Below are 8418 nucleotides of genomic sequence, written 5' to 3'. Positions count from 1 at the left end.
TAAGTTTGACATGTTAACAATGTTGTTTGGAAAACAGGAATGACGAGTAATCACTGTGTCTGTTAGAATTAACTTGGGACCTTCGGACTCCCAGAAGGCCTCTCTAACCATTCATCTATGTTATGCCTGCCCCTGTTTCTGTATTGACAGTTTACCCATGTAATTCACACACGCACGCACGCACGCACGCACGCACGCACGCACGCACGCACGCACGCACGCACGCACGCACGCACGCACGCACGCACGCACGCACACACACACACACACACACACACACACACACACACACACACACACACACACACACACACACACACACACACACACACACACACACTTCTAGCTATGTACCACTCACTTCTATGGTGCCTGCTTCTAAGACCTTTCTGTTCAGTGTTCAGATAAGAAACTTATTGTCAGCTCACCTTCATCCTCGGAGACTCCTCCCCTTGTAGACTTTGAACTTGATGGGCCAGCGCCTGTAGCTCCATGTTGGTCGAACGTTACAACTATCGTCAGAAAAGACAAAAGACTTTTATAAGAAACCCAGTTCCAACTGACAGTAATGATCCAAATATTTAATTGATTAGTCATTAACTGTTATTACTTATTTACAAACAGTTCATCTGCAGCAGGAACGACAGACAGACTTGTTGTGTGTGCGTGTGCGTGTGCGTGTGTGTGTGTGTGTGTGTGTGGTCCACATGAGATCCACATGCTCGCGAGCGTTCGTTTCACTGGCACGCTGTCTTTATTAAATCATAAATTTGGGTGTCTTTGCCGATTTCACGTTGGCCATGTTGACACCTGCAGGCAGTCAGTTCTGTTCATAACGCGCCATACTCAACACAGTCGGCCCCACACCACCACGTGAATTTTCACAGACCACCCTGCCCCGCAACCCGCCGTCATTAAATACACTTCAAATATGTCTTTGAATGTGGATTTTATTCCGTCCGGAAAGGCAGCCAATTCCATCGGTGCAAAAACAAAATGGCTATACTATTATATTTAGTCTTATTAATTTAAAAAAATCTATTACATATTGGTCCTCCTTGAATTTAGTTGGGAATTCTTTTCTGGTGCTCCCAAATTTTTAAAATGGTAGCACTGTTGCTGCCAAGTAAAAAAGTAAATTTTGAGCCCTTAACTTCCTTTTAAATTTTTGATTAAACAGGCAGCAGCATGCATTGGGCTGGCATTGGCTCCCCAGGCTAGTTATCCAAGAGACAGATGTTTAAACAGCACTGACCTGAAACAGACGCAGCAGCTTCTTCTTTGAGTTGTAGTGGAGGAGAAGTGTACCTGCAGTGGAATGTAAAACATGTTAAGGCATCATTTAACAGCACACTGAGCTTGTAAGGGCTGCTTGGCGTCAGTGGTAAATCCTCCATTGTAGAATAGTCTGCTACAATGCAGAACCTCCAGAACCAAATAAGCCAGATACTTTTTCCCGTTGCACATTTTAACTAAATACCATATTCACAATCTCAACTCTCACTTTCCTATACTAATCAACTCCAAAGAGGCTAGTAATAGTGCTTTGGAGAGAAATCACTGTTTGCTAACGAGGTTGAAAGTGTGCCACATTTTGTGAGTGAAACAAGCAAACTGGTTAATGAAAACAAGCCCAAAGGAAGCAACCACTTTTTCCACCTTAGCCCTATTACATCAGCTTTTGATTTTAATAATCTTGAAAGCAACACCATTTCTGTCGAGGTACCAACTTGCACCTTTTGTTCTCTAGCCCATGTTTATTATAATTGTGCATCAGCACAGTTTCGTTTTAAAGTACTGTATGGGAAACAATGATGTGGCATATTCATGAGGGGTTGTTCCTGCAGGTGTGGCATAGTGGTATATCAATAGATCCTGGCATTGTAAATGAGGGTACAGATAGGTCAAAGTTTGAGATCCTATAAAGTTCATTTAGGAACATTTTGGGGTGGGGAAAATTGTTAGCATATATATTTCTTTATTGATAAATGAGAATTACTGGTAATTAAACCACACATTGGAGGTGTGGAGGTGTGGAGTACACTGTCCATTGAGGTAAATAAAATCATGTAAAAAGGATATTCCTTGAGTGCTGGCGACTACTTCTTTCTCATTATGCTTTTTTGAGCCGTGCACCTAAAAGCCTTCATCTAACTTGGAGTGTTGCGGGCTGTCTGCTTTATTGCAGATACCTTTCTCTACGAGGTGTGGAGTAGACCTTTAATAGAAAATGTATTTGAATGAGAATTACTTACAGATCTTCTAGAAGACCGTTCTCATGTGTCTCAAGACCTTTGTAGAAAATGTATTTGGACTTGTTGGAGTTCAGGAGTGCATAGAGTTCCCTCATCATCTCCTGGGGGGTGGCCTTAGACCTCACTTTATCGTAGCCCTCTTTGGTGATGACCTTCTCTTCGAGGAGTTGATCTAGGATAGGACTGATCAGGATCACTTTCTGAATCAGCTCACGCCGGTTTTGCTCAACAAAGCGACTCGCTGAAAATAAGTGGAATGAACATTTGTTGGTTAATGTTAAACATGGGTCTAAACATGCTATGATCTAACCACTTAAACCCCTATTGGCAGTCTGAGAGCTCTTTACTAGGTCTGCTAGTATTTCCCAATCTCTTCTCCCCTCTAAAGCCTAATACCTAACTTTTTTCTACTTCTTCTTTCAGAATAGGGGCTTCAAGCCCGCCAGTATCTACAGACTACAAGTAAATATAGTGAAAAGAGACCAGGCAGTTTAATCAGCTTATAAGACATATATTGATAGTATCAGCTCACCTTCAGCTTTATTCACATGTCTTCTTGTAGCTCCAGGCTGAGGATGAATGAATAGGATAGGACATTAGATGAGACACACATCAACAACTGAACTGAACAACAGCTTTTCTGAGCAGTTTTTGTGCACAATTCATATGGTGTGGTTCTGAAACAGTTGCATGAGTGCATCCGACGTCCGTCTATCCACAGCAAGATGTACATTAAAACGACCTCTTTGAATTCATGTAAAAATACTAATGCATATCTTACATTATACATATTTAAAACAGACTTCAGTTAGTTGGGTTTGTAACTAAATACATCTTTAAAACAGGCAATACATAAAACAGACTTCAGTTAGTTGGGTTTGTAACAAAATACATATTTAAAACAGACAATACATATTTAAATCATTTAGTTGGGTTTGTAAATAAACGTACTGTGCGATGTGAGATGAGGTTCTCCATCTTGATGACTTCCTTGCAGCAATTTCCCTTAAATAGAAAGACAGAAAAATTACTTTTACATTTACAATGTGTTTTTCATCCAGAAAACAGTTTACAATTGTTTCTAACAACACATGACACACGTGTTTATTGTAGTTAATTAAACACAGAGGAATCCATTTGGTTACGCTCAGGCGTCGTGCCAAACGTTGTCAAGTTACTCGAGTTACTGTCTAATGTAGCCTACTGTATGTACATATAATGGTAAATGATCATCCCATCCTCCCCTAGTATGGGCACCTCCGAGACGCCATTTAGTTTTTTTGGTGGGGGACGGGTCCCTGCCCCGCCCGCCCCGCCCCGCCTTGCCACAAGGGAGCGCAGGAGGTGAACTCAAAGAAATTAGTTTTTCAACTGGTTTCCCAATCATACTGTACAGGTTAAAGGAGTACTTCACTCCATGAAGCCTTGAATTCATGGAGATTTGTTTTATTTGTCACATTCCTGAGACAATAATTATAAATGGACACCTGTCACCTGGTCTGCCTACCAAACATTCTCACCAGAACAGAAATAGCCGATCTACAAGCTACAACTCCTCATAGCACGACATGTTGTGAGTTTATAAATCAGTATTTTCTGTGTGTGTGAGACAATGTTGTCACTAAACGGGTTTGAGTCTCTCCTACATTCTGAACATTCTTCTAGTCTGGTGTGTGTGTGTGTGTGTGTGTGTGGGGGGGGGGGGGGGGGGGGGGATGCAGGACTTTCACCGGGAATTTAAAGGCCTACAGTAGGTAAGTAAGTAAGGGTCCATTTGGTTCCATTTGTGTACAAAGTTTCAGAAACTAACTCAGTCAGTCAGTGGCCTAATTTAACGTCCAAGTCAATGTAAATATATCGATATGTACTGGTATTAGACATAACTAGAATGTGTCCATGCGACAATAAAAGCTTTAAAATGTATTTTCTTTTTAGCCTATAATGGCCATCCCTAAAATTTAGAAACTTGGAGACTGACTGGCAGCTAGAGGGCAGTCCTGAGACAGGCATTAGAAATGGCATCATGGTCCAAGTATTCCATGTTTGGGATTTCAATAATTCAATAATTGGGTCTTAACAGTACAGACAGTGCTTCCATCTTTCATCGCAGGAGCAAAAGGGACACTTTTAGATGCAATAGTGAATGGGCGTGTGTTATACTGCATATGGTTATTATTATATAGATGGCTTTTCAGAGGACAGGGTTTGGCTACTTGAGGACACGAGGAGATCCACTTCTACCAGCTAAACTAGTTTGTCAACGTAGCTTTAATAGTTGTGCTTTCCATGGCAGCAAAGACGGCTTCTCAACAGATGCCATGTTTTTACTCTTTTCCACTGTACCGTTGTGTTGACTCACATACCAGACGTGGTACAGGTATCACGTACAATACCACAATTCTTCTGTGACATACCTGTATATTATTAATGAGCATGTCATCCCCACACTGTCACCATAGTGAATGTATTATTATTATTATTTTAAATAACGAAATTATAGACAATATCTTTGGTAAAAACAAAAAAAGACACAGACAGGTCATGCCACAGACTTGTTTGTCCATGTACAGACATGTTGATGACCCCTGTACACAACCCATAATTCATATGAGAACTGCTATGTTTGTCTATGAAGTGATTTAATCCTTATGTGGGACTGGTTTGTTGTGAATCTACATATTTTACATTCCAAGTACATTAAGTCTTACCTGTTCTTGTGCTGCAGAGACGTGTGTATCCTAGTAGAAACTGACACTTTTATTCTCTGGCTCTCACATTGGACACAGCACCTGTCAATAAAGACAACATATTATAAGTAGAGATTGTGATTGGTTTAGAGCACTGACAGGCGTAGCAAGTGACACACACACCTTCCCTGTAAGCAAGCAAATGTTTGCAGATTTCCGCCAGGCTGGGTTGCCTAACCCAGGGCCTGCTGCCTTTGGATGGCAGTCTTAAAGGAAACACACACCGGACACGGAGGCGGCGCGTAAAAACATACAGCCATATTATTTTCAAAGAACTAACCCACACCGGCGGCGCCAGACGCTCGCAGGCACAGGTAGACAGAAAATATCACTGCGTGGATATGAGTCTGGTACTTCCATATGCCATGCCATGCCGGGCACAGTGCACGTGTTATCCCTGCACTGCCTGCATGTAACCTGATACATGATGTTTCACTCCTTTCACTTGTACATATTTTATTTAACTTTTATTTACCATTTGAGTACATATTTAATTTAACTTCCATTTGAGAGCAGTAACAAGTAAATGTAAATATCTTGATGTGTACAGGTATTAAACAGAACTAGAATGTGACCATGCGATAATAAAACATTTTGAATAAATAATTTCATTAAACCTGAGCTGTACCATATTTATCAATAAAGTATTTACACACCACTCAACTCCCTTAAAACCCATAATGCAAACGCTACACAACCCATAATATATAAGAGAACTGCTGTGTTTGTCTATGAAGTGATATTTAATCCTTATGTGGGAAAATTGTTGTTAATCTAGCGTCATTTTGAGTCTCCACATTTCTCCACAGTGTAACATAAAATATGCTATGTGTATTTGGTTTGTGTTTTAAGTTTAGCTTTACTTTCAAAATAATAGCTTTTTAATCACAGATTAATTAGATTCATTCCACATTTTACATTCCAAGTACATTAAGTCTTACCTGTGTTCTTGTGCTGCAGAGAAGTGTGTATCCTAGTAGAAACTGACACTTTTATACTATGGCTCTCACATTGGACACAGCACCTGTCAATAAAGACAACATATTATCAGTAGAGATTGTGATTGGTTTAGAGCACTGACAGGCGTAGCAAGTGCATTCAAGCAGGCATGATGCGTGCATATGAGCTGCAATGTTCAGAATGTTGTCAGGTGAGTGATGTCACCTCCCACAAACACACACCTTCCCTGTAAGCAAGCAAATGCCTGCTTACAGGCCCTGGGTTTCCTAACCCAGGGCCTGCAACATTTGGAAGGCAGTCTTATCCAATTGGAATGGAATTGGCTAAATCTGATGGATACATTTTTATCATATGACTCCAGAATTATTTGTAATATTCACAGTTTTGTCAGTTTTGGATAACATTATAGCAGGAGCCAAAGGCGGGTGATTCTTTGCTGGACCTGGTTTTGTCAGTAACATTTTATTTTCTCAACTGATTCTTGTAAAGAACATTTACCACAAAAATAGGGTTTGGGATTACATGCAAAAATACTCAATCACAACCATCACATTTAGTTGTATTTATATATGTGGCATGTTTAATGTTGTTGATTCCAAATTAATGAATATTAACTCTTTTGTGGGAATTGACAGAGTAGCCTACTTTAACCGCATTAAATAAATACAACTATAGAACACAATTATTCCACCAAAATTAATAAACACAGTTAGCTGAATAAAGTAGCTATTTTAAATCATTATTAAATCATTACAGCTATGATATATATATATATATATATATACACGCACGCACGCACGCACGCACGCACGCACGCACGCACGCACGCACGCACACACACACACACACACACACACACACACACACACACACACACACACACACACACACACACACACAGTATACCACAAACTTGTATGTATGTATGTATGTATGTATGTATGTATGTATGTATGTATACAGACAGACAGACAGACAGACAGACAGACAGACAGACAGACAGACAGACAGACAGACAGACAGACAGACAGACAGACAGACAGACAGACAGACAGACACACACACACACGCACGCACGCACGCACGCACACACACACACACACACACACACACGCACATTTGAAATGTTTATTTATGTCCACATAAGCAGAAGTACAAGAATGCCTCGTACAAAGGACATAAACAATATCAGTGCAGTCAGATAATTAGGAAAACAGCCAGTTACAAAGTGCATGTAGGGCAGAACCAGTGTTGCCAACCTAGGGGATTTGTCGCTAGATTTAGCTACTCTCCAGAACCCCCTAGACTAGAGACTTAGTGAAAAGCTTCTAGAGACAAATCTAGCTACATTTTCTGATGATTTGGGGACACATATTATTTACAGGAGCCAGAGATAAAAACCCTATTTTCCTTCCCTCTCTCTGCCTCCATTAGTAGAGGACCTGGCTAAGATATGTATGCACTTCATTTAGGAGAGAATATCTCAACTGTTCTTCGCTAATATGAACCCAAGGAACACCTTAAGAACTGTGAGAAATTCTCTATCCAAGACTAAATACTAGAAAATGACTGCGCCTTTTAAAAAATGACCACAACTTCCAAGATGGCTCTATAGAGCTACACGTTTTCTGAGGTGCTCAAAATGTTCAGAATACCAATGTTTAGGGGGACATCTAAGTTTGTGAAATTTGTAATTTCTTTATTTTATGACAAAACAGCTATGAAACACACAAAAAAATGTCTACTTATTATTGTGCAGGGCCTTAGGGAAATTAATCAGTGCAAACGCACCAAGATGTAACCCAGGGCATGCTCTATTTAGAAAGGGTGCCCAGCAACTCTTCAGGGTTGTCATAGCAGACAAATCCAATATGGCCACCATCTCAAAACTGTTTTGGCCATAACTATTGAACCAGATGAACTACAAGTGCAAACTTGTCGTTATCGTGCATATTTCAAAGATGGTGTGTGTCTGATTCTTTTTTTTTTCTTCTTTTTTCTTTACTCTACCTTGGTATAATATGCTTCTTGAACATCAAATCAAATCTGCTTTCTACAATCTTTATTAGTGAAACTGTAGCATATTTCCTTTCAGATGGTTGCATATTACACCTTTCAGGCCATCAGTTTTTATTTACCACAAAAATAGGGTTAAGAGATTACATGCAAAAATACTCAATCAAAACCATAACATTTACTTTCTTCAAGATGTATTCATACCTGTGGCATGTTCAATGTTTTTGATTCCAAATAAACAAATATTAACTCTTTCATGGGAATTGGCAGAGTACTAACCTAACCCTAACCTAATTAAATAAATACAACGATAGAACACAATTATTCCACCAAAATTAATAAACATGGTCTGCTGAATAAAGTAGCATTTTTTAAATCATTATTAAATCGTTACAGCTATACATGCTGTATTATCAATGAATTGCTGTAGGCTACAGATT

Source organism: Nannobrachium achirus (genome assembly GCF_963921795.1).
Source record: "Nannobrachium achirus genome assembly, chromosome: 16".
NCBI lineage: Eukaryota > Metazoa > Chordata > Actinopteri > Myctophiformes > Myctophidae > Nannobrachium > Nannobrachium achirus.
This window is presented reverse-complemented; position numbering follows the sequence as displayed.